The sequence below is a fragment of the Phoenix dactylifera genome, chromosome 4 (assembly GCF_051530095.1).
Source record: "Phoenix dactylifera cultivar Ajwa chromosome 4, Ajwa_hap1_PhDact_Kaust_v1.1, whole genome shotgun sequence".
NCBI lineage: Eukaryota > Viridiplantae > Streptophyta > Magnoliopsida > Arecales > Arecaceae > Phoenix > Phoenix dactylifera.
In genome coordinates this window covers 34,935,163-34,954,991 of record NC_143193.1, presented here as the reverse complement: position 1 = coordinate 34,954,991, position 19,829 = coordinate 34,935,163, and the positions used below count along the sequence as shown (strand labels likewise).

Sequence of the window (19,829 nt, the reverse complement as noted above, 5' to 3'; positions counted from 1 at the left end):
GAGACTGGCGGTGCCATGCCGCATAGCAGGACCAGCGCGTTGAATTCTACGCCAGAACGCCCCCGGCAGCGCGAATGTCTCGGGCCGTCGAGGTCTGCTGCTTTGCCATAAAAGGGAGTTTCGAAGTGCATGTCATGGGTGCGATCATACCAGCACTAATGCACCGGATCCGATCATAACTCCGCAGTTAAGCGTGCTTGGGCGAGAGAAGTACTAGGATGGGTGACCCCCTCGGAAGTCCTCGTGTTGCACCCTTTTTATTTTTTGCCCGCTTTTTTATTTTTTGATAATTTTTATTTTTAATTTTTTGGCTTTTGGCTTTTCCTCTTCGGATAATTTTTTCCCCCCGAAAATAAACTGAGTCCGGAGACTGGCGGTGCCATGCCGCATAGCGGAACAGCGCGTTGAATCCTACGCCAGAACGGCCCCGGCAGCGCGAATGTCTCGGTCCGTCGAGGTCTGCTGCTTTGTCATAAAAGGGTGTTTCGATGGGCATGTCATGGGTGCGATCATACCAGCACTAATGCACCGGATCCCATCAGAACTCTGCAGTTAAGCGTGCTTGGGCGAGAGTAGTACTAGGATGGGTGACCCCCTGAGAAGTCCTCGTGTTGCACCCTTTTTATTTTTTGCCCGCTTTTTTATTTTTTGATAATATTTATTTTTAATTTTTTGGCTTTTGGCTTTTCCTCTTCGGATAATTTTTTTCCCCCGACAATAAACTGAGTCCGGAGACTGGCGGTGCCATGCCGCATAGCGGGACCAGCGCGTTGAATCCTACGCCAGAACGGCCCCGGCAGCGCGAATGTCTCGGGCGGTCGAGGTCTGCTGCTTTGTCATAAAAGGGAGTTTCGAAGGGCATATCATGGGTGCGATCATACCAGCACTAATGCACCGGATCCCATCAGAACTTCGCAGTTAAGCGTGCTTGGGCGAGAGTAGTACTAGGATGGGTGACCCCCGGGAAGTCCTCGTGTTGCACCCCTTTAATTTTTTGCCCGCTTTTTTATTTTTTGATAATATTTATTTTTAATTTTTCGGCTTTTGGCTTTTCCTCTTCGGATAATTTTTTTCCCTCGAAAATAAACTGAGTCCGGAGACTCGCGGTGCCATGCCGCATAGCGGAACAGCGCGTTGAATCCTACGCCAGAAGGGCCCCGGCAGCGCGAATGTCTCGGGCCGTCGAGGTCTGCTGCTTTGTCATAAAAGGGAGTTTCGAAGGGCATATCATGGGTGCGATCATACCAGCACTAATGCACCGGATCCCATCAGAACTCCGCAGTTAAGCGTGCTTGGGCGAGAGTAGTACTAGGATGGGTGACCCCCTGGGAAGTCCTCGTGTTGCACCCCTTTTATTTTTTGCCCGCTTTTTTATTTTTTGATAACATTTATTTTTAATTTTTCGGCTTTTGGCTTTTCCTCTTCGGATAATTTTTTTCCCCCGAAAATAAACTGAGTCCGGAGACTCGCGGTGCCATGCCGCATAGCGGAACAGCGCGTTGAATCCTACGCCAGAACGGCCCCGGCAGCGCGAATGTCTCGGGCCGTCGAGGTCTGCTGCTTTGTCATAAAAGGGTGTTTCGATGGGCATGTCATGGGTGCGATCATACCAGCACTAATGCACCGGATCCCATCAGAACTCCGCAGTTAAGCGTGCTTGGGCGAGAGTAGTACTAGGATGGGTGACCCCCTGGGAAGTCCTCGTGTTGCACCCTTTTTATTTTTTGCCCACTTTTTTATTTTTTGATAATATTTATTTTTAATTTTTTGGCTTTTGGCTTTTCCTCTTCGGATAATTTTTTTCCCCCGAAAATAAACTGAGTCCGGAGACTCGTGGTGCCATGCCGCATAGCGGAACAGCGCGTTGAATCCTACGCCAGAACGGCCCCGGCAGCGCGAATGTCTCGGGCCGTCGAGGTCTGCTGCTTTGTCATAAAAGGGTGTTTCGATGGGCATGTCATGGGTGCGATCATACCAGCACTAATGCACCGGATCCCATCAGAACTCCGCAGTTAAGCGTGCTTGGGCGAGAGTAGTACTATGATGGGTGACCCCCTGGGAAGTCCTCGTGTTGCACCCTTTTTATTTTTTGCCCGCTTTTTTATTTTTTGATAATATTTATTTTTAATTTTTCGGCTTTTGGCTTTTCCTCTTCGGATAATTTTTTTCCCTCGAAAATAAACTGAGTCCGGAGACTCGCGGTGCCATGCCGCATAGCGGAATAGCGCGTTGAATCCTACGCCAGAACGGCCCCGGCAGCGCGAATGTCTCGGGCCGTCGAGGTCTGCTGCTTTGTCATAAAAGGGAGTTTCGAAGGGCATATCATGGGTGCGATCATACCAGCACTAATGCACCGGATCCCATCAGAACTCCGCAGTTAAGCGTGCTTGGGCGAGAGTAGTACTAGGATGGGTGACCCCCTGGGAAGTCCTCGTGTTGCACCCCTTTTATTTTTTGCCCGCTTTTTTATTTTTTGATAACATTTATTTTTAATTTTTCGGCTTTTGGCTTTTCCTCTTCGGATAATTTTTTTCCCCCGAAAATAAACTGAGTCCGGAGACTCGCGGTGCCATGCCGCATAGCGGAACAGCGCGTTGAATCCTACGCCAGAACGGCCCCGGCAGCGCGAATGTCTCGGGCCGTCGAGGTCTGCTGCTTTGTCATAAAAGGGTGTTTCGATGGGCATGTCATGGGTGCGATCATACCAGCACTAATGCACCGGATCCCATCAGAACTCAGCAGTTAAGCGTGCTTGGGCGAGAGTAGTACTGGGATGGGTGACCCCCTGGGAAGTCCTCGTGTTGTACCCCTTTTATTTTTTGCCCGCTTTTTTATTTTTTGATAATATTTATTTTTAATTTTTTGGCTTTTGGCTTTTCCTCTTCGGATAATTTTTTTTCCCCGAAAATAAACTGAGTCCGGAGACTGGCGGTGCCATGCCGCATAGCGGGACCAGCGCGTTGAATTCTACGCCAGAACGGCCCCGGCAGCGCGAATGTCTCGGGCCGTCGAGGTCTGCTGCTTTGCCATAAAAGGGAGTTTCGAAGTGCATGTCATGGGTGCGATCATACCAGCACTAATGCACCGGATCCGATCATAACTCCGCAGTTAAGCGTGCTTGGGCGAGAGAAGTACTAGGATGGGTGACCCCCTGGGAAGTCCTCGTGTTGCACCCTTTTTATTTTTTGCCCGCTTTTTTATTTTTTGATAATATTTATTTTTAATTTTTTGGCTTTTGGCTTTTCCTCTTCGGATAATTTTTTCCCCCCGAAAATAAACTGAGTCCGGAGACTGGCGGTGCCATGCCGCATAGCGGAACAGCGCGTTGAATCATAGCCAGAACGGCCCCGGCAGCGCGAATGTCTCGGGCCGTCGAGGTCTGCTGCTTTGTCATAAAAGGGAGTTTCGAAGGGCATGTCACGGGTGCGATCATACCAGCACTAATGCACCGGATCCCATCAGAACTCTGCAGTTAAGCGTGCTTGGGCGTGAGTAGTACTAGGATGGGTGACCCCCTGGGAAGTCCTCGTGTTGCACCCCTTTTATTTTTTGCCCGCTTTTTTATTTTTTGATAACATTTATTTTTTATTTTTCGGCTTTTGTCTTTTCCTCTTCGGATAATTTTTTTCCCCCGAAAATAAACTGAGTCCGGAGACTGGCGGTGCCATGCCGCATAGCGGAACAGCGTGTTGAATCCTACGCCAGAACGGCCCCGGCAGCGCGAATGTCTCGGGCCGTCGAGTTCTGCTGCTTTGTCATAAAAGGGAGTTTCGAAGGGCATGCCTTGGGTGCGATCATACCAGCACTAATGCACCGGATCCCATCAGAACTCCGCAGTTAAGCGTGCTTGGGCGAGAGTAGTACTAGGATGGGTGACCCCCTGGGAAGTCCTCGTGTTGCACCCTTTTTATTTTTTGCCCGCTTTTTTATTTTTTGATAATATTTATTTTTAATTTTTTGGCTTTTGGCTTTTCCTCTTCGGATAATTTTTTTCCCCCGACAATAAACTGAGTCCGGAGACTGGCGGTGCCATGCCGCATAGCGGGACCAGCGCGTTGAATCCTACGCCAGAACGGCCCCGGCAGCGCGAATGTCTCGGGCCGTCGAGGTCTGCTGCTTTGTCATAAAAGGGAGTTTCGAAGGGCATATCATGGGTGCGATCATACCAGCACTAATGCACCGGATCCCATCAGAACTCCGCAGTTAAGCGTGCTTGGGCGAGAGTAGTACTAGGATGGGTGACCCCCTGGGAAGTCCTCGTGTTGCACCCCTTTTATTTTTTGCCCGCTTTTTTATTTTTTGATAACATTTATTTTTAATTTTTCGGCTTTTGGCTTTTCCTCTTCGGATAATTTTTTTCCCCCGAAAATAAACTGAGTCCGGAGACTCGCGGTGCCATGCCGCATAGCGGAACAGCGCGTTGAATCCTACGCCAGAACGGCCCCGGCAGCGCGAATGTCTCGGGCCGTCGAGGTCTGCTGCTTTGTCATAAAAGGGTGTTTCGATGGGCATGTCATGGGTGCGATCATACCAGCACTAATGCACCGGATCCCATCAGAACTCCGCAGTTAAGCGTGCTTGGGCGAGAGTAGTACTAGGATGGGTGACCCCCTGGGAAGTCCTCGTGTTGCACCCCTTTTATTTTTTGCCCGCTTTTTTATTTTTTGATAATATTTATTTTTAATTTTTCGGCTTTTGGCTTTTCCTCTTCGGATAATTTTTTTCCCTCGAAAATAAACTGAGTCCGGAGACTCGCGGTGCCATGCCGCATAGCGGAATAGCGCGTTGAATCCTACGCCAGAACGGCCCCGGCAGCGCGAATGTCTCGGGCCGTCGAGGTCTGCTGCTTTGTCATAAAAGGGAGTTTCGAAGGGCATATCATGGGTGCGATCATACCAGCACTAATGCACCGGATCCCATCAGAACTCCGCAGTTAAGCGTGCTTGGGCGAGAGTGGTACTAGGATGGGTGACCCCCTGGGAAGTCCTCGTGTTGCACCCCTTTTATTTTTTGCCCGCTTTTTTATTTTTTGATAACATTTATTTTTAATTTTTCGGCTTTTGGCTTTTCCTCTTCGGATAATTTTTTTCCCCCGAAAATAAACTGAGTCCGGAGACTCGCGGTGCCATGCCGCATAGCGGAACAGCGCGTTGAATCCTACGCCAGAACGGCCCCGGCAGCGCGAATGTCTCGGGCCGTCGAGGTCTGCTGCTTTGTCATAAAAGGGTGTTTCGATGGGCATGTCATGGGTGCGATCATACCAGCACTAATGCACCGGATCCCATCAGAACTCAGCAGTTAAGCGTGCTTGGGCGAGAGTAGTACTAGGATGGGTGACCCCCTGGGAAGTCCTCGTGTTGTACCCCTTTTATTTTTTGCCCGCTTTTTTATTTTTTGATAATATTTATTTTTAATTTTTTGGCTTTTGGCTTTTCCTCTTCGGATAGTTTTTTTTCTCCGAAAATAAACTGAGTCCGGAGACTGGCGGTGCCATGCCGCATAGCAGGACCAGCGCGTTGAATTCTACGCCAGAACGCCCCCGGCAGCGCGAATGTCTCGGGCCGTCGAGGTCTGCTGCTTTGCCATAAAAGGGAGTTTCGAAGTGCATGTCATGGGTGCGATCATACCAGCACTAATGCACCGGATCCGATCATAACTCCGCAGTTAAGCGTGCTTGGGCGAGAGAAGTACTAGGATGGGTGACCCCCTCGGAAGTCCTCGTGTTGCACCCTTTTTATTTTTTGCCCGCTTTTTTATTTTTTGATAATTTTTATTTTTAATTTTTTGGCTTTTGGCTTTTCCTCTTCGGATAATTTTTTCCCCCCGAAAATAAACTGAGTCCGGAGACTGGCGGTGCCATGCCGCATAGCGGAACAGCGCGTTGAATCCTACGCCAGAACGGCCCCGGCAGCGCGAATGTCTCGGTCCGTCGAGGTCTGCTGCTTTGTCATAAAAGGGTGTTTCGATGGGCATGTCATGGGTGCGATCATACCAGCACTAATGCACCGGATCCCATCAGAACTCTGCAATTAAGCGTGCTTGGGCGAGAGTAGTACTAGGATGGGTGACCCCCTGAGAAGTCCTCGTGTTGCACCCTTTTTATTTTTTGCCCGCTTTTTTATTTTTTGATAATATTTATTTTTAATTTTTTGGCTTTTGGCTTTTCCTCTTCGGATAATTTTTTTCCCCCGACAATAAACTGAGTCCGGAGACTGGCGGTGCCATGCCGCATAGCGGGACCAGCGCGTTGAATCCTACGCCAGAACGGCCCCGGCAGCGCGAATGTCTCGGGCGGTCGAGGTCTGCTGCTTTGTCATAAAAGGGAGTTTCGAAGGGCATATCATGGGTGCGATCATACCAGCACTAATGCACCGGATCCCATCAGAACTTCGCAGTTAAGCGTGCTTGGGCGAGAGTAGTACTAGGATGGGTGACCCCCGGGAAGTCCTCGTGTTGCACCCCTTTAATTTTTTGCCCGCTTTTTTATTTTTTGATAATATTTATTTTTAATTTTTCGGCTTTTGGCTTTTCCTCTTCGGATAATTTTTTTCCCTCGAAAATAAACTGAGTCCGGAGACTCGCGGTGCCATGCCGCATAGCGGAACAGCGCGTTGAATCCTACGCCAGAAGGGCCCCGGCAGCGCGAATGTCTCGGGCCGTCGAGGTCTGCTGCTTTGTCATAAAAGGGAGTTTCGAAGGGCATATCATGGGTGCGATCATACCAGCACTAATGCACCGGATCCCATCAGAACTCCGCAGTTAAGCGTGCTTGGGCGAGAGTAGTACTAGGATGGGTGACCCCCTGGGAAGTCCTCGTGTTGCACCCCTTTTATTTTTTGCCCGCTTTTTTATTTTTTGATAACATTTATTTTTAATTTTTCGGCTTTTGGCTTTTCCTCTTCGGATAATTTTTTTTCCCCGAAAATAAACTGAGTCCGGAGACTCGCGGTGCCATGCCGCATAGCGGAACAGCGCGTTGAATCCTACGCCAGAACGGCCCCGGCAGCGCGAATGTCTCGGGCCGTCGAGGTCTGCTGCTTTGTCATAAAAGGGTGTTTCGATGGGCATGTCATGGGTGCGATCATACCAGCACTAATGCACCGGATCCCATCAGAACTCCGCAGTTAAGCGTGCTTGGGCGAGAGTAGTACTAGGATGGGTGACCCCCTGGGAAGTCCTCGTGTTGCACCCTTTTTATTTTTTGCCCACTTTTTTATTTTTTGATAATATTTATTTTTAATTTTTTGGCTTTTGGCTTTTCCTCTTCGGATAATTTTTTTCCCCCGAAAATAAACTGAGTCCGGAGACTCGTGGTGCCATGCCGCATAGCGGAACAGCGCGTTGAATCCTACGCCAGAACGGCCCCGGCAGCGCGAATGTCTCGGGCCGTCGAGGTCTGCTGCTTTGTCATAAAAGGGTGTTTCGATGGGCATGTCATGGGTGCGATCATACCAGCACTAATGCACCGGATCCCATCAGAACTCCGCAGTTAAGCGTGCTTGGGCGAGAGTAGTACTAGGATGGGTGACCCCCTGGGAAGTCCTCGTGTTGCACCCTTTTTATTTTTTGCCCGCTTTTTTATTTTTTGATAATATTTATTTTTAATTTTTCGGCTTTTGGCTTTTCCTCTTCGGATAATTTTTTTTCCCCGAAAATAAACTGAGTCCGGAGACTCGCGGTGCCATGCCGCATAGCGGAACAGCGCGTTGAATCCTACGCCAGAACGGCCCCGACAGCGCGAATGTCTCGGGCCGTCGAGGTCTGCTGCTTTGTCATAAAAGGGTGTTTCGATGGGCATGTCATGGGTGCGATCATACCAGCACTAATGCACCGGATCCCATCAGAACTCCGCAGTTAAGCGTGCTTGGGCGAGAGTAGTACTATGATGGGTGACCCCCTGGGAAGTCCTCGTGTTGCACCCTTTTTATTTTTTGCCCGCTTTTTTATTTTTTGATAATATTTATTTTTAATTTTTCGGCTTTTGGCTTTTCCTCTTCGGATAATTTTTTTCCCTCGAAAATAAACTGAGTCCGGAGACTCGCGGTGCCATGCCGCATAGCGGAATAGCGCGTTGAATCCTACGCCAGAACGGCCCCGGCAGCGCGAATGTCTCGGGCCGTCGAGGTCTGCTGCTTTGTCATAAAAGGGAGTTTCGAAGGGCATATCATGGGTGCGATCATACCAGCACTAATGCACCGGATCCCATCAGAACTCCGCAGTTAAGCGTGCTTGGGCGAGAGTAGTACTAGGATGGGTGACCCCCTGGGAAGTCCTCGTGTTGCACCCCTTTTATTTTTTGCCCGCTTTTTTATTTTTTGATAACATTTATTTTTAATTTTTCGGCTTTTGGCTTTTCCTCTTCGGATAATTTTTTTCCCCCGAAAATAAACTGAGTCCGGAGACTCGCGGTGCCATGCCGCATAGCGGAACAGCGCGTTGAATCCTACGCCAGAACGGCCCCGGCAGCGCGAATGTCTCGGGCCGTCGAGGTCTGCTGCTTTGTCATAAAAGGGTGTTTCGATGGGCATGTCATGGGTGCGATCATACCAGCACTAATGCACCGGATCCCATCAGAACTCAGCAGTTAAGCGTGCTTGGGCGAGAGTAGTACTGGGATGGGTGACCCCCTGGGAAGTCCTCGTGTTGTACCCCTTTTATTTTTTGCCCGCTTTTTTATTTTTTGATAATATTTATTTTTAATTTTTTGGCTTTTGGCTTTTCCTCTTCGGATAATTTTTTTTCCCCGAAAATAAACTGAGTCCGGAGACTGGCGGTGCCATGCCGCATAGCGGGACCAGCGCGTTGAATTCTACGCCAGAACGGCCCCGGCAGCGCGAATGTCTCGGGCCGTCGAGGTCTGCTGCTTTGCCATAAAAGGGAGTTTCGAAGTGCATGTCATGGGTGCGATCATACCAGCACTAATGCACCGGATCCGATCATAACTCCGCAGTTAAGCGTGCTTGGGCGAGAGAAGTACTAGGATGGGTGACCCCCTGGGAAGTCCTCGTGTTGCACCCTTTTTATTTTTTGCCCGCTTTTTTATTTTTTGATAATATTTATTTTTAATTTTTTGGCTTTTGGCTTTTCCTCTTCGGATAATTTTTTCCCCCCGAAAATAAACTGAGTCCGGAGACTGGCGGTGCCATGCCGCATAGCGGAACAGCGCGTTGAATCATAGCCAGAACGGCCCCGGCAGCGCGAATGTCTCGGGCCGTCGAGGTCTGCTGCTTTGTCATAAAAGGGAGTTTCGAAGGGCATGTCACGGGTGCGATCATACCAGCACTAATGCACCGGATCCCATCAGAACTCTGCAGTTAAGCGTGCTTGGGCGTGAGTAGTACTAGGATGGGTGACCCCCTGGGAAGTCCTCGTGTTGCACCCCTTTTATTTTTTGCCCGCTTTTTTATTTTTTGATAACATTTATTTTTTATTTTTCGGCTTTTGTCTTTTCCTCTTCGGATAATTTTTTTCCCCCGAAAATAAACTGAGTCCGGAGACTGGCGGTGCCATGCCGCATAGCGGAACAGCGTGTTGAATCCTACGCCAGAACGGCCCCGGCAGCGCGAATGTCTCGGGCCGTCGAGTTCTGCTGCTTTGTCATAAAAGGGAGTTTCGAAGGGCATGCCTTGGGTGCGATCATACCAGCACTAATGCACCGGATCCCATCAGAACTCCGCAGTTAAGCGTGCTTGGGCGAGAGTAGTACTAGGATGGGTGACCCCCTGGGAAGTCCTCGTGTTGCACCCTTTTTATTTTTTGCCCGCTTTTTTATTTTTTGATAATATTTATTTTTAATTTTTTGGCTTTTGGCTTTTCCTCTTCGGATAATTTTTTTCCCCCGACAATAAACTGAGTCCGGAGACTGGCGGTGCCATGCCGCATAGCGGGACCAGCGCGTTGAATCCTACGCCAGAACGGCCCCGGCAGCGCGAATGTCTCGGGCCGTCGAGGTCTGCTGCTTTGTCATAAAAGGGAGTTTCGAAGGGCATATCATGGGTGCGATCATACCAGCACTAATGCACCGGATCCCATCAGAACTCCGCAGTTAAGCGTGCTTGGGCGAGAGTAGTACTAGGATGGGTGACCCCCTGGGAAGTCCTCGTGTTGCACCCCTTTTATTTTTTGCCCGCTTTTTTATTTTTTGATAACATTTATTTTTAATTTTTCGGCTTTTGGCTTTTCCTCTTCGGATAATTTTTTTCCCCCGAAAATAAACTGAGTCCGGAGACTCGCGGTGCCATGCCGCATAGCGGAACAGCGCGTTGAATCCTACGCCAGAACGGCCCCGGCAGCGCGAATGTCTCGGGCCGTCGAGGTCTGCTGCTTTGTCATAAAAGGGTGTTTCGATGGGCATGTCATGGGTGCGATCATACCAGCACTAATGCACCGGATCCCATCAGAACTCCGCAGTTAAGCGTGCTTGGGCGAGAGTAGTACTAGGATGGGTGACCCCCTGGGAAGTCCTCGTGTTGCACCCCTTTTATTTTTTGCCCGCTTTTTTATTTTTTGATAATATTTATTTTTAATTTTTCGGCTTTTGGCTTTTCCTCTTCGGATAATTTTTTTCCCTCGAAAATAAACTGAGTCCGGAGACTCGCGGTGCCATGCCGCATAGCGGAATAGCGCGTTGAATCCTACGCCAGAACGGCCCCGGCAGCGCGAATGTCTCGGGCCGTCGAGGTCTGCTGCTTTGTCATAAAAGGGAGTTTCGAAGGGCATATCATGGGTGCGATCATACCAGCACTAATGCACCGGATCCCATCAGAACTCCGCAGTTAAGCGTGCTTGGGCGAGAGTGGTACTAGGATGGGTGACCCCCTGGGAAGTCCTCGTGTTGCACCCCTTTTATTTTTTGCCCGCTTTTTTATTTTTTGATAACATTTATTTTTAATTTTTTGGCTTTTGGCTTTTCCTCTTCGGATAATTTTTTTCCCCCGAAAATAAACTGAGTCCGGAGACTCGCGGTGCCATGCCGCATAGCGGAACAGCGCGTTGAATCCTACGCCAGAACGGCCCCGGCAGCGCGAATGTCTCGGGCCGTCGAGGTCTGCTGCTTTGTCATAAAAGGGTGTTTCGATGGGCATGTCATGGGTGCGATCATACCAGCACTAATGCACCGGATCCCATCAGAACTCAGCAGTTAAGCGTGCTTGGGCGAGAGTAGTACTAGGATGGGTGACCCCCTGGGAAGTCCTCGTGTTGTACCCCTTTTATTTTTTGCCCGCTTTTTTATTTTTTGATAATATTTATTTTTAATTTTTTGGCTTTTGGCTTTTCCTCTTCGGATAGTTTTTTTTCTCCGAAAATAAACTGAGTCCGGAGACTGGCGGTGCCATGCCGCATAGCAGGACCAGCGCGTTGAATTCTACGCCAGAACGCCCCCGGCAGCGCGAATGTCTCGGGCCGTCGAGGTCTGCTGCTTTGCCATAAAAGGGAGTTTCGAAGTGCATGTCATGGGTGCGATCATACCAGCACTAATGCACCGGATCCGATCATAACTCCGCAGTTAAGCGTGCTTGGGCGAGAGAAGTACTAGGATGGGTGACCCCCTCGGAAGTCCTCGTGTTGCACCCTTTTTATTTTTTGCCCGCTTTTTTATTTTTTGATAATTTTTATTTTTAATTTTTTGGCTTTTGGCTTTTCCTCTTCGGATAATTTTTTCCCCCCGAAAATAAACTGAGTCCGGAGACTGGCGGTGCCATGCCGCATAGCGGAACAGCGCGTTGAATCCTACGCCAGAACGGCCCCGGCAGCGCGAATGTCTCGGTCCGTCGAGGTCTGCTGCTTTGTCATAAAAGGGTGTTTCGATGGGCATGTCATGGGTGCGATCATACCAGCACTAATGCACCGGATCCCATCAGAACTCTGCAGTTAAGCGTGCTTGGGCGAGAGTAGTACTAGGATGGGTGACCCCCTGAGAAGTCCTCGTATTGCACCCTTTTTATTTTTTGCCCGCTTTTTTATTTTTTGATAATATTTATTTTTAATTTTTTGGCTTTTGGCTTTTCCTCTTCGGATAATTTTTTTCCCCCGACAATAAACTGAGTCCGGAGACTGGCGGTGCCATGCCGCATAGCGGGACCAGCGCGTTGAATCCTACGCCAGAACGGCCCCGGCAGCGCGAATGTCTCGGGCGGTCGAGGTCTGCTGCTTTGTCATAAAAGGGAGTTTCGAAGGGCATATCATGGGTGCGATCATACCAGCACTAATGCACCGGATCCCATCAGAACTTCGCAGTTAAGCGTGCTTGGGCGAGAGTAGTACTAGGATGGGTGACCCCCGGGAAGTCCTCGTGTTGCACCCCTTTAATTTTTTGCCCGCTTTTTTATTTTTTGATAATATTTATTTTTAATTTTTCGGCTTTTGGCTTTTCCTCTTCGGATAATTTTTTTCCCTCGAAAATAAACTGAGTCCGGAGACTCGCGGTGCCATGCCGCATAGCGGAACAGCGCGTTGAATCCTACGCCAGAAGGGCCCCGGCAGCGCGAATGTCTCGGGCCGTCGAGGTCTGCTGCTTTGTCATAAAAGGGAGTTTCGAAGGGCATATCATGGGTGCGATCATACCAGCACTAATGCACCGGATCCCATCAGAACTCCGCAGTTAAGCGTGCTTGGGCGAGAGTAGTACTAGGATGGGTGACCCCCTGGGAAGTCCTCGTGTTGCACCCCTTTTATTTTTTGCCCGCTTTTTTATTTTTTGATAACATTTATTTTTAATTTTTCGGCTTTTGGCTTTTCCTCTTCGGATAATTTTTTTCCCCCGAAAATAAACTGAGTCCGGAGACTCGCGGTGCCATGCCGCATAGCGGAACAGCGCGTTGAATCCTACGCCAGAACGGCCCCGGCAGCGCGAATGTCTCGGGCCGTCGAGGTCTGCTGCTTTGTCATAAAAGAGTGTTTCGATGGGCATGTCATGGGTGCGATCATACCAGCACTAATGCACCGGATCCCATCAGAACTCCGCAGTTAAGCGTGCTTGGGCGAGAGTAGTACTAGGATGGGTGACCCCCTGGGAAGTCCTCGTGTTGCACCCTTTTTATTTTTTGCCCACTTTTTTATTTTTTGATAATATTTATTTTTAATTTTTTGGCTTTTGGCTTTTCCTCTTCGGATAATTTTTTTCCCCCGAAAATAAACTGAGTCCGGAGACTCGTGGTGCCATGCCGCATAGCGGAACAGCGCGTTGAATCCTACGCCAGAACGGCCCCGGCAGCGCGAATGTCTCGGGCCGTCGAGGTCTGCTGCTTTGTCATAAAAGGGTGTTTCGATGGGCATGTCATGGGTGCGATCATACCAGCACTAATGCACCGGATCCCATCAGAACTCCGCAGTTAAGCGTGCTTGGGCGAGAGTAGTACTAGGATGGGTGACCCCCTGGGAAGTCCTCGTGTTGCACCCTTTTTATTTTTTGCCCGCTTTTTTATTTTTTGATAATATTTATTTTTAATTTTTCGGCTTTTGGCTTTTCCTCTTCGGATAATTTTTTTTCCCCGAAAATAAACTGAGTCCGGAGACTCGCGGTGCCATGCCGCATAGCGGAACAGCGCGTTGAATCCTACGCCAGAACGGCCCCGGCAGCGCGAATGTCTCGGGCCGTCGAGGTCTGCTGCTTTGTCATAAAAGGGTGTTTCGATGGGCATGTCATGGGTGCGATCATACCAGCACTAATGCACCGGATCCCATCAGAACTCCGCAGTTAAGCGTGCTTGGGCGAGAGTAGTACTATGATGGGTGACCCCCTGGGAAGTCCTCGTGTTGCACCCTTTTTATTTTTTGCCCGCTTTTTTATTTTTTGATAATATTTATTTTTAATTTTTCGGCTTTTGGCTTTTCCTCTTCGGATAATTTTTTTCCCTCGAAAATAAACTGAGTCCGGAGACTCGCGGTGCCATGCCGCATAGCGGAATAGCGCGTTGAATCCTACGCCAGAACGGCCCCGGCAGCGCGAATGTCTCGGGCCGTCGAGGTCTGCTGCTTTGTCATAAAAGGGAGTTTCGAAGGGCATATCATGGGTGCGATCATACCAGCACTAATGCACCGGATCCCATCAGAACTCCGCAGTTAAGCGTGCTTGGGCGAGAGTAGTACTAGGATGGGTGACCCCCTGGGAAGTCCTCGTGTTGCACCCCTTTTATTTTTTGCCCGCTTTTTTATTTTTTGATAACATTTATTTTTAATTTTTCGGCTTTTGGCTTTTCCTCTTCGGATAATTTTTTTCCCCCGAAAATAAACTGAGTCCGGAGACTCGCGGTGCCATGCCGCATAGCGGAACAGCGCGTTGAATCCTACGCCAGAACGGCCCCGGCAGCGCGAATGTCTCGGGCCGTCGAGGTCTGCTGCTTTGTCATAAAAGGGTGTTTCGATGGGCATGTCATGGGTGCGATCATACCAGCACTAATGCACCGGATCCCATCAGAACTCCGCAGTTAAGCGTGCTTGGGCGAGAGTAGTACTATGATGGGTGACCCCCTGGGAAATCCTCGTGTTGCACCCTTTTTATTTTTTGCCCGCTTTTTTATTTTTTGATAATATTTATTTTTAATTTTTCGGCTTTTGGCTTTTCCTCTTCGGATAATTTTTTTCCCTCGAAAATAAACTGAGTCCGGAGACTCGCGGTGCCATGCCGCATAGCGGAATAGCGCGTTGAATCCTACGCCAGAACGGCCCCGGCAGCGCGAATGTCTCGGGCCGTCGAGGTCTGCTGCTTTGTCATAAAAGGGAGTTTCGAAGGGCATATCATGGGTGCGATCATACCAGCACTAATGCACCGGATCCCATCAGAACTCCGCAGTTAAGCGTGCTTGGGCGAGAGTAGTACTAGGATGGGTGACCCCCTGGGAAGTCCTCGTGTTGCACCCCTTTTATTTTTTGCCCGCTTTTTTATTTTTTGATAACATTTATTTTTAATTTTTCGGCTTTTGGCTTTTCCTCTTCGGATAATTTTTTTCCCCCGAAAATAAACTGAGTCCGGAGACTCGCGGTGCCATGCCGCATAGCGGAACAGCGCGTTGAATCCTACGCCAGAACGGCCCCGGCAGCGCGAATGTCTCGGGCCGTCGAGGTCTGCTGCTTTGTCATAAAAGGGTGTTTCGATGGGCATGTCATGGGTGCGATCATACCAGCACTAATGCACCGGATCCCATCAGAACTCAGCAGTTAAGCGTGCTTGGGCGAGAGTAGTACTGGGATGGGTGACCCCCTGGGAAGTCCTCGTGTTGTACCCCTTTTATTTTTTGCCCGCTTTTTTATTTTTTGATAATATTTATTTTTAATTTTTTGGCTTTTGGCTTTTCCTCTTCGGATAATTTTTTTTCCCCGAAAATAAACTGAGTCCGGAGACTGGCGGTGCCATGCCGCATAGCGGGACCAGCGCGTTGAATTCTACGCCAGAACGGCCCCGGCAGCGCGAATGTCTCGGGCCGTCGAGGTCTGCTGCTTTGCCATAAAAGGGAGTTTCGAAGTGCATGTCATGGGTGCGATCATACCAGCACTAATGCACCGGATCCGATCATAACTCCGCAGTTAAGCGTGCTTGGGCGAGAGAAGTACTAGGATGGGTGACCCCCTGGGAAGTCCTCGTGTTGCACCCTTTTTATTTTTTGCCCGCTTTTTTATTTTTTGATAATATTTATTTTTAATTTTTTGGCTTTTGGCTTTTCCTCTTCGGATAATTTTTTCCCCCCGAAAATAAACTGAGTCCGGAGACTGGCGGTGCCATGCCGCATAGCGGAACAGCGCGTTGAATCATAGCCAGAACGGCCCCGGCAGCGCGAATGTCTCGGGCCGTCGAGGTCTGCTGCTTTGTCATAAAAGGGAGTTTCGAAGGGCATGTCACGGGTGCGATCATACCAGCACTAATGCACCGGATCCCATCAGAACTCTGCAGTTAAGCGTGCTTGGGCGTGAGTAGTACTAGGATTGGTGACCCCCTGGGAAGTCCTCGTGTTGCACCCCTTTTATTTTTTGCCCGCTTTTTTATTTTTTGATAACATTTATTTTTTATTTTTCGGCTTTTGTCTTTTCCTCTTCGGATAATTTTTTTCCCCCGAAAATAAACTGAGTCCGGAGACTGGCGGTGCCATGCCGCATAGCGGAACAGCGTGTTGAATCCTACGCCAGAACGGCCCCGGCAGCGCGAATGTCTCGGGCCGTCGAGTTCTGCTGCTTTGTCATAAAAGGGAGTTTCGAAGGGCATGCCTTGGGTGCGATCATACCAGCACTAATGCACCGGATCCCATCAGAACTCCGCAGTTAAGCGTGCTTGGGCGAGAGTAGTACTAGGATGGGTGACCCCCTGGGAAGTCCTCGTGTTGCACCCTTTTTATTTTTTGCCCGCTTTTTTATTTTTTGATAATATTTATTTTTAATTTTTTGGCTTTTGGCTTTTCCTCTTCGGATAATTTTTTTCCCCCGACAATAAACTGAGTCCGGAGACTGGCGGTGCCATGCCGCATAGCGGGACCAGCGCGTTGAATCCTACGCCAGAACGGCCCCGGCAGCGCGAATGTCTCGGGCCGTCGAGGTCTGCTGCTTTGTCATAAAAGGGAGTTTCGAAGGGCATATCATGGGTGCGATCATACCAGCACTAATGCACCGGATCCCATCAGAACTCCGCAGTTAAGCGTGCTTGGGCGAGAGTAGTACTAGGATGGGTGACCCCCTGGGAAGTCCTCGTGTTGCACCCCTTTTATTTTTTGCCCGCTTTTTTATTTTTTGATAACATTTATTTTTAATTTTTCGGCTTTTGGCTTTTCCTCTTCGGATAATTTTTTTCCCCCGAAAATAAACTGAGTCCGGAGACTCGCGGTGCCATGCCGCATAGCGGAACAGCGCGTTGAATCCTACGCCAGAACGGCCCCGGCAGCGCGAATGTCTCGGGCCGTCGAGGTCTGCTGCTATGTCATAAAAGGGTGTTTCGATGGGCATGTCATGGGTGCGATCATACCAGCACTAATGCACCGGATCCCATCAGAACTCCGCAGTTAAGCGTGCATGGGCGAGAGTAGTACTAGGATGGGTGACCCCCTGGGAAGTCCTCGTGTTGCACCCCTTTTATTTTTTGCCCGCTTTTTTATTTTTTGATAATATTTATTTTTAATTTTTTGGCTTTTGGCTTTTCCTCTTCGGATAATTTTTTCCCCCCGAAAATAAACTGAGTCCGGAGACTGGCGGTGCCATGCCGCATAGCGGAACAGCGCGTTGAACCATACGCCAGAACGGCTCCGGCAGCGCGAATGTCTCGGGCCGTCGAGGTCCGCTGCTTTGTATTAAAAGGGAGTTTCGAAGGGCATGTCTTGGGTGCGATCATACCAGCACTAATGCACCGGATCCCATCAGAACTCCGCAGTTAAGCGTGCTTGGGCGAGAGTAGTACTAGGATGGGTGACCCCCTGGGAAGTCCTCGTGTTGCACCCTTTTTATTTTTTGCCCGCTTTTTTATTTTTTGATAATATTTATTTTTAATTTTTCGGCTTTTGGCTTTTCCTCTTCGGATAATTTTTTTCCTCCGACAATAAACTGAGTCCGGAGACTGGCGGTGCCATGCCGCATAGCGGAACAGCGCGTTGAATCCTACGCCAGAACGGCCCCGGCAGCGCGAATGTCTCGGGCCGTCGCGGTCTGCTGCTTTGTCATAAAAGGGAGTTTCGAAGGGCATGTCATGGCTGCGATCATACCAGCACTAATGCACCGGATCCCATCATAACTCCGCAGTTAAGCGTGCTTGGGCGAGAGAAGTACTAGGATGGGTGACCCCCTGGGAAGTCCTCGTGTTGCACCCTTTTTATTTTTTGCCCGCTTTTTTATTTTTTGATAATATTTATTTTTAATTTTTTGGCTTTTGGCTTTTCCTCTTCGGATAATTTTTTCCCCCCGAAAATAAACTGAGTCCGGAGACTGGCGGTGCCATGCCGCATAGCGGAACAGCGCGTTGAATCATACGCCAGAACGGCCCCGGCAGCGCGAATGTCTCGGGCCGTCGAGGTCTGCTGCTTTGTCATAAAAGGGAGTTTCGAAGGGCATGTCATGGGTGCGATCATACCAGCACTAATGCACCGGATCCCATGAGAACTCTGCAGTTAAGCGTGCTTGGGCGAGAGTAGTACTAGGATGGGTGACCCCATGGGAAGTCCTCGTGTTGCACCCCTTTTATTTTTTGCCCGCTTTTTTATTTTTTGATAACATTTATTTTTTATTTTTCGGCTTTTGTCTTTTCCTCTTCGGATAATTTTTTTCCCCCGAAAATAAACTGAGTCCGGAGACTGGCGGTGCCATGCCGCATAGCGGAACAGCACGTTGAATCCTACGCCAGAACGGCCCCGGCAGCGCGAATGTCTCGGGCCGTCGAGGTCTGCTGCTTTGTCATAAAAGGGAGTTTCGAAGGGCATGTCTTGGGTGCGATCATACCAGCACTAATGCACCGGATCCCATCAGAACTCCGCAGTTAAGCGTGCTTGGGCGAGAGTAGTACTAGGATGGGTGACCCCCTGGGAAGTCCTCGTGTTGCACCCTTTTTATTTTTTGCCCGCTTTTTTATTTTTTGATAATATTTATTTTTAATTTTTTGGCTTTTGGCTTTTCCTCTTCGGATAATTTTTTTCCCCCGACAATAAACTGAGTCCGGAGACTGGCGGTGCCATGCCGCATAGCGGGACCAGCGCGTTGAATCGTACGCCAGAACGGCCCCGGCAGCGCGAATGTCTCGGGCCGTCGAGGTCTGCTGCTTTGTCATAAAAGGGAGTTTCGAAGGGCATATCATGGGTGCGATCATACCAACACTAATGCACCGGATCCCATCAGAACTTCGCAGTTAAGCGTGCTTGGGCGAGAGTAGTACTAGGATGGGTGACCCCCTGGGAAGTCCTCGTGTTGCACCCCTTTTATTTTTTGCCCGCTTTTTTATTTTTTGATAACATTTATTTTTAATTTTTCGGCTTTTGGCTTTTCCTCTTCGGATAATTTTTTTCCCCCGAAAATAAACTGAGTCCGGAGACTGGCGGTGCCATGCCGCATAGCGGAACAGCGTGTTGAATCCTACGCCAGAACGGCCCCGGCAGCGCGAATGTCTCGGGCCGTCGAGTTCTGCTGCTTTGTCATAAAAGGGAGTTTCGAAGGGCATGCCTTGGGTGCGATCATACCAGCACTAATGCACCGGATCCCATCAGAACTCCGCAGTTAAGCGTGCTTGGGCGAGAGTAGTACTAGGATGGGTGACCCCCTGGGAAGTCCTCGTGTTGCACCCTTTTTATTTTTTGCCCGCTTTTTTATTTTTTGATAATATTTATTTTTAATTTTTTGGCTTTTGGCTTTTCCTCTTCGGATAATTTTTTTCCCCCGACAATAAACTGAGTCCGGAGACTGGCGGTGCCATGCCGCATAGCGGGACCAGCGCGTTGAATCCTACGCCAGAACGGCCCCGGCAGCGCGAATGTCTCGGGCCGTCGAGGTCTGCTGCTTTGTCATAAAAGGGAGTTTCGAAGGGCATATCATGGGTGCGATCATACCAGCACTAATGCACCGGATCCCATCAGAACTCCGCAGTTAAGCGTGCTTGGGCGAGAGTAGTACTAGGATGGGTGACCCCCTGGGAAGTCCTCGTGTTGCACCCCTTTTATTTTTTGCCCGCTTTTTTATTTTTTGATAACATTTATTTTTAATTTTTCGGCTTTTGGCTTTTCCTCTTCGGATAATTTTTTTCCCCCGAAAATAAACTGAGTCCGGAGACTCGCGGTGCCATGCCGCATAGCGGAACAGCGCGTTGAATCCTACGCCAGAACGGCCCCGGCAGCGCGAATGTCTCGGGCCGTCGAGGTCTGCTGCTATGTCATAAA

At 49.4% G+C, this 19,829-nt stretch overlaps 48 non-coding genes and 6 pseudogenes across 48 annotated transcripts; all 54 read left to right on the top strand.

Moving 5' to 3' along the window:
* The first annotated feature begins 136 nt into the window (after positions 1–136).
* On the top strand, positions 137–255 carry LOC149756571 (5S ribosomal RNA; annotated as a pseudogene).
* Positions 256–501: 246 nt separating this feature from the next.
* On the top strand, positions 502–620 carry LOC149756570 (5S ribosomal RNA). Its single transcript, XR_016402475.1, has one exon. It is a non-coding gene; the product is annotated as a 5S ribosomal RNA (ribosomal RNA).
* Positions 621–867: 247 nt separating this feature from the next.
* LOC149756569 (5S ribosomal RNA) lies at positions 868–985 on the top strand. Its single transcript, XR_016407037.1, has one exon. It is a non-coding gene; the product is annotated as a 5S ribosomal RNA (ribosomal RNA).
* Positions 986–1,231: 246 nt separating this feature from the next.
* Positions 1,232–1,350, top strand: LOC149756568 (5S ribosomal RNA). The gene has a single exon (XR_016401120.1). It is a non-coding gene; the product is annotated as a 5S ribosomal RNA (ribosomal RNA).
* A 246-nt stretch (positions 1,351–1,596) lies between these two features.
* On the top strand, positions 1,597–1,715 carry LOC149756567 (5S ribosomal RNA). The gene has a single exon (XR_016411787.1). It is a non-coding gene; the product is annotated as a 5S ribosomal RNA (ribosomal RNA).
* Positions 1,716–1,961: 246 nt separating this feature from the next.
* Positions 1,962–2,080, top strand: LOC149756566 (5S ribosomal RNA). Its single transcript, XR_016412722.1, has one exon. It is a non-coding gene; the product is annotated as a 5S ribosomal RNA (ribosomal RNA).
* A 246-nt stretch (positions 2,081–2,326) lies between these two features.
* On the top strand, positions 2,327–2,445 carry LOC149756565 (5S ribosomal RNA). The gene has a single exon (XR_016401109.1). It is a non-coding gene; the product is annotated as a 5S ribosomal RNA (ribosomal RNA).
* Positions 2,446–2,691: 246 nt separating this feature from the next.
* On the top strand, positions 2,692–2,810 carry LOC149756564 (5S ribosomal RNA). Its single transcript, XR_016405643.1, has one exon. It is a non-coding gene; the product is annotated as a 5S ribosomal RNA (ribosomal RNA).
* A 247-nt stretch (positions 2,811–3,057) lies between these two features.
* On the top strand, positions 3,058–3,176 carry LOC149756563 (5S ribosomal RNA; annotated as a pseudogene).
* Positions 3,177–3,421: 245 nt separating this feature from the next.
* LOC149756562 (5S ribosomal RNA) lies at positions 3,422–3,540 on the top strand. Its single transcript, XR_016401562.1, has one exon. It is a non-coding gene; the product is annotated as a 5S ribosomal RNA (ribosomal RNA).
* Positions 3,541–3,786: 246 nt separating this feature from the next.
* On the top strand, positions 3,787–3,905 carry LOC149756561 (5S ribosomal RNA). Its single transcript, XR_016411786.1, has one exon. It is a non-coding gene; the product is annotated as a 5S ribosomal RNA (ribosomal RNA).
* Positions 3,906–4,152: 247 nt separating this feature from the next.
* On the top strand, positions 4,153–4,271 carry LOC149756560 (5S ribosomal RNA). The gene has a single exon (XR_016401098.1). It is a non-coding gene; the product is annotated as a 5S ribosomal RNA (ribosomal RNA).
* Positions 4,272–4,517: 246 nt separating this feature from the next.
* LOC149756559 (5S ribosomal RNA) lies at positions 4,518–4,636 on the top strand. Its single transcript, XR_016401086.1, has one exon. It is a non-coding gene; the product is annotated as a 5S ribosomal RNA (ribosomal RNA).
* A 246-nt stretch (positions 4,637–4,882) lies between these two features.
* LOC149756558 (5S ribosomal RNA) lies at positions 4,883–5,001 on the top strand. Its single transcript, XR_016401594.1, has one exon. It is a non-coding gene; the product is annotated as a 5S ribosomal RNA (ribosomal RNA).
* Positions 5,002–5,247: 246 nt separating this feature from the next.
* On the top strand, positions 5,248–5,366 carry LOC149756557 (5S ribosomal RNA). Its single transcript, XR_016405991.1, has one exon. It is a non-coding gene; the product is annotated as a 5S ribosomal RNA (ribosomal RNA).
* Positions 5,367–5,613: 247 nt separating this feature from the next.
* LOC149756556 (5S ribosomal RNA) lies at positions 5,614–5,732 on the top strand (annotated as a pseudogene).
* Positions 5,733–5,978: 246 nt separating this feature from the next.
* Positions 5,979–6,097, top strand: LOC149756555 (5S ribosomal RNA). The gene has a single exon (XR_016406300.1). It is a non-coding gene; the product is annotated as a 5S ribosomal RNA (ribosomal RNA).
* A 247-nt stretch (positions 6,098–6,344) lies between these two features.
* Positions 6,345–6,462, top strand: LOC149756554 (5S ribosomal RNA). Its single transcript, XR_016407036.1, has one exon. It is a non-coding gene; the product is annotated as a 5S ribosomal RNA (ribosomal RNA).
* A 246-nt stretch (positions 6,463–6,708) lies between these two features.
* On the top strand, positions 6,709–6,827 carry LOC149756553 (5S ribosomal RNA). The gene has a single exon (XR_016401075.1). It is a non-coding gene; the product is annotated as a 5S ribosomal RNA (ribosomal RNA).
* A 246-nt stretch (positions 6,828–7,073) lies between these two features.
* On the top strand, positions 7,074–7,192 carry LOC149756552 (5S ribosomal RNA). Its single transcript, XR_016411785.1, has one exon. It is a non-coding gene; the product is annotated as a 5S ribosomal RNA (ribosomal RNA).
* Positions 7,193–7,438: 246 nt separating this feature from the next.
* Positions 7,439–7,557, top strand: LOC149756551 (5S ribosomal RNA). The gene has a single exon (XR_016411784.1). It is a non-coding gene; the product is annotated as a 5S ribosomal RNA (ribosomal RNA).
* A 246-nt stretch (positions 7,558–7,803) lies between these two features.
* LOC149756550 (5S ribosomal RNA) lies at positions 7,804–7,922 on the top strand. Its single transcript, XR_016412721.1, has one exon. It is a non-coding gene; the product is annotated as a 5S ribosomal RNA (ribosomal RNA).
* A 246-nt stretch (positions 7,923–8,168) lies between these two features.
* LOC149756549 (5S ribosomal RNA) lies at positions 8,169–8,287 on the top strand. Its single transcript, XR_016401064.1, has one exon. It is a non-coding gene; the product is annotated as a 5S ribosomal RNA (ribosomal RNA).
* Positions 8,288–8,533: 246 nt separating this feature from the next.
* LOC149756548 (5S ribosomal RNA) lies at positions 8,534–8,652 on the top strand. Its single transcript, XR_016405641.1, has one exon. It is a non-coding gene; the product is annotated as a 5S ribosomal RNA (ribosomal RNA).
* Positions 8,653–8,899: 247 nt separating this feature from the next.
* On the top strand, positions 8,900–9,018 carry LOC149756547 (5S ribosomal RNA; annotated as a pseudogene).
* Positions 9,019–9,263: 245 nt separating this feature from the next.
* LOC149756546 (5S ribosomal RNA) lies at positions 9,264–9,382 on the top strand. The gene has a single exon (XR_016401561.1). It is a non-coding gene; the product is annotated as a 5S ribosomal RNA (ribosomal RNA).
* Positions 9,383–9,628: 246 nt separating this feature from the next.
* LOC149756545 (5S ribosomal RNA) lies at positions 9,629–9,747 on the top strand. The gene has a single exon (XR_016411782.1). It is a non-coding gene; the product is annotated as a 5S ribosomal RNA (ribosomal RNA).
* A 247-nt stretch (positions 9,748–9,994) lies between these two features.
* LOC149756544 (5S ribosomal RNA) lies at positions 9,995–10,113 on the top strand. Its single transcript, XR_016401053.1, has one exon. It is a non-coding gene; the product is annotated as a 5S ribosomal RNA (ribosomal RNA).
* A 246-nt stretch (positions 10,114–10,359) lies between these two features.
* Positions 10,360–10,478, top strand: LOC149756543 (5S ribosomal RNA). The gene has a single exon (XR_016401042.1). It is a non-coding gene; the product is annotated as a 5S ribosomal RNA (ribosomal RNA).
* Positions 10,479–10,724: 246 nt separating this feature from the next.
* On the top strand, positions 10,725–10,843 carry LOC149756542 (5S ribosomal RNA). The gene has a single exon (XR_016401593.1). It is a non-coding gene; the product is annotated as a 5S ribosomal RNA (ribosomal RNA).
* A 246-nt stretch (positions 10,844–11,089) lies between these two features.
* On the top strand, positions 11,090–11,208 carry LOC149756541 (5S ribosomal RNA). Its single transcript, XR_016405990.1, has one exon. It is a non-coding gene; the product is annotated as a 5S ribosomal RNA (ribosomal RNA).
* Positions 11,209–11,455: 247 nt separating this feature from the next.
* On the top strand, positions 11,456–11,574 carry LOC149756540 (5S ribosomal RNA; annotated as a pseudogene).
* A 246-nt stretch (positions 11,575–11,820) lies between these two features.
* Positions 11,821–11,939, top strand: LOC149756539 (5S ribosomal RNA). The gene has a single exon (XR_016402068.1). It is a non-coding gene; the product is annotated as a 5S ribosomal RNA (ribosomal RNA).
* A 247-nt stretch (positions 11,940–12,186) lies between these two features.
* LOC149756538 (5S ribosomal RNA) lies at positions 12,187–12,304 on the top strand. Its single transcript, XR_016407034.1, has one exon. It is a non-coding gene; the product is annotated as a 5S ribosomal RNA (ribosomal RNA).
* Positions 12,305–12,550: 246 nt separating this feature from the next.
* LOC149756537 (5S ribosomal RNA) lies at positions 12,551–12,669 on the top strand. The gene has a single exon (XR_016401031.1). It is a non-coding gene; the product is annotated as a 5S ribosomal RNA (ribosomal RNA).
* A 246-nt stretch (positions 12,670–12,915) lies between these two features.
* Positions 12,916–13,034, top strand: LOC149756536 (5S ribosomal RNA). The gene has a single exon (XR_016411781.1). It is a non-coding gene; the product is annotated as a 5S ribosomal RNA (ribosomal RNA).
* Positions 13,035–13,280: 246 nt separating this feature from the next.
* Positions 13,281–13,399, top strand: LOC149756535 (5S ribosomal RNA). The gene has a single exon (XR_016411780.1). It is a non-coding gene; the product is annotated as a 5S ribosomal RNA (ribosomal RNA).
* Positions 13,400–13,645: 246 nt separating this feature from the next.
* Positions 13,646–13,764, top strand: LOC149756534 (5S ribosomal RNA). The gene has a single exon (XR_016412720.1). It is a non-coding gene; the product is annotated as a 5S ribosomal RNA (ribosomal RNA).
* A 246-nt stretch (positions 13,765–14,010) lies between these two features.
* On the top strand, positions 14,011–14,129 carry LOC149756533 (5S ribosomal RNA). The gene has a single exon (XR_016401020.1). It is a non-coding gene; the product is annotated as a 5S ribosomal RNA (ribosomal RNA).
* A 246-nt stretch (positions 14,130–14,375) lies between these two features.
* Positions 14,376–14,494, top strand: LOC149756532 (5S ribosomal RNA). The gene has a single exon (XR_016412588.1). It is a non-coding gene; the product is annotated as a 5S ribosomal RNA (ribosomal RNA).
* A 246-nt stretch (positions 14,495–14,740) lies between these two features.
* LOC149756531 (5S ribosomal RNA) lies at positions 14,741–14,859 on the top strand. Its single transcript, XR_016401009.1, has one exon. It is a non-coding gene; the product is annotated as a 5S ribosomal RNA (ribosomal RNA).
* A 246-nt stretch (positions 14,860–15,105) lies between these two features.
* Positions 15,106–15,224, top strand: LOC149756530 (5S ribosomal RNA). The gene has a single exon (XR_016405640.1). It is a non-coding gene; the product is annotated as a 5S ribosomal RNA (ribosomal RNA).
* Positions 15,225–15,471: 247 nt separating this feature from the next.
* LOC149756529 (5S ribosomal RNA) lies at positions 15,472–15,590 on the top strand (annotated as a pseudogene).
* Positions 15,591–15,835: 245 nt separating this feature from the next.
* On the top strand, positions 15,836–15,954 carry LOC149756528 (5S ribosomal RNA). The gene has a single exon (XR_016406923.1). It is a non-coding gene; the product is annotated as a 5S ribosomal RNA (ribosomal RNA).
* Positions 15,955–16,200: 246 nt separating this feature from the next.
* On the top strand, positions 16,201–16,319 carry LOC149756527 (5S ribosomal RNA). Its single transcript, XR_016411779.1, has one exon. It is a non-coding gene; the product is annotated as a 5S ribosomal RNA (ribosomal RNA).
* A 247-nt stretch (positions 16,320–16,566) lies between these two features.
* LOC149756526 (5S ribosomal RNA) lies at positions 16,567–16,685 on the top strand. Its single transcript, XR_016400998.1, has one exon. It is a non-coding gene; the product is annotated as a 5S ribosomal RNA (ribosomal RNA).
* Positions 16,686–16,931: 246 nt separating this feature from the next.
* On the top strand, positions 16,932–17,050 carry LOC149756525 (5S ribosomal RNA). The gene has a single exon (XR_016400496.1). It is a non-coding gene; the product is annotated as a 5S ribosomal RNA (ribosomal RNA).
* A 246-nt stretch (positions 17,051–17,296) lies between these two features.
* Positions 17,297–17,415, top strand: LOC149756524 (5S ribosomal RNA). Its single transcript, XR_016411778.1, has one exon. It is a non-coding gene; the product is annotated as a 5S ribosomal RNA (ribosomal RNA).
* Positions 17,416–17,661: 246 nt separating this feature from the next.
* On the top strand, positions 17,662–17,780 carry LOC149756523 (5S ribosomal RNA). Its single transcript, XR_016408729.1, has one exon. It is a non-coding gene; the product is annotated as a 5S ribosomal RNA (ribosomal RNA).
* A 246-nt stretch (positions 17,781–18,026) lies between these two features.
* Positions 18,027–18,145, top strand: LOC149756522 (5S ribosomal RNA). Its single transcript, XR_016404348.1, has one exon. It is a non-coding gene; the product is annotated as a 5S ribosomal RNA (ribosomal RNA).
* Positions 18,146–18,391: 246 nt separating this feature from the next.
* Positions 18,392–18,510, top strand: LOC149756521 (5S ribosomal RNA). Its single transcript, XR_016411777.1, has one exon. It is a non-coding gene; the product is annotated as a 5S ribosomal RNA (ribosomal RNA).
* A 247-nt stretch (positions 18,511–18,757) lies between these two features.
* Positions 18,758–18,876, top strand: LOC149756520 (5S ribosomal RNA). Its single transcript, XR_016405543.1, has one exon. It is a non-coding gene; the product is annotated as a 5S ribosomal RNA (ribosomal RNA).
* Positions 18,877–19,122: 246 nt separating this feature from the next.
* On the top strand, positions 19,123–19,241 carry LOC149756519 (5S ribosomal RNA). Its single transcript, XR_016411776.1, has one exon. It is a non-coding gene; the product is annotated as a 5S ribosomal RNA (ribosomal RNA).
* A 247-nt stretch (positions 19,242–19,488) lies between these two features.
* Positions 19,489–19,607, top strand: LOC149756518 (5S ribosomal RNA). The gene has a single exon (XR_016400988.1). It is a non-coding gene; the product is annotated as a 5S ribosomal RNA (ribosomal RNA).
* The last annotated feature ends 222 nt before the right edge of the window (positions 19,608–19,829 follow it).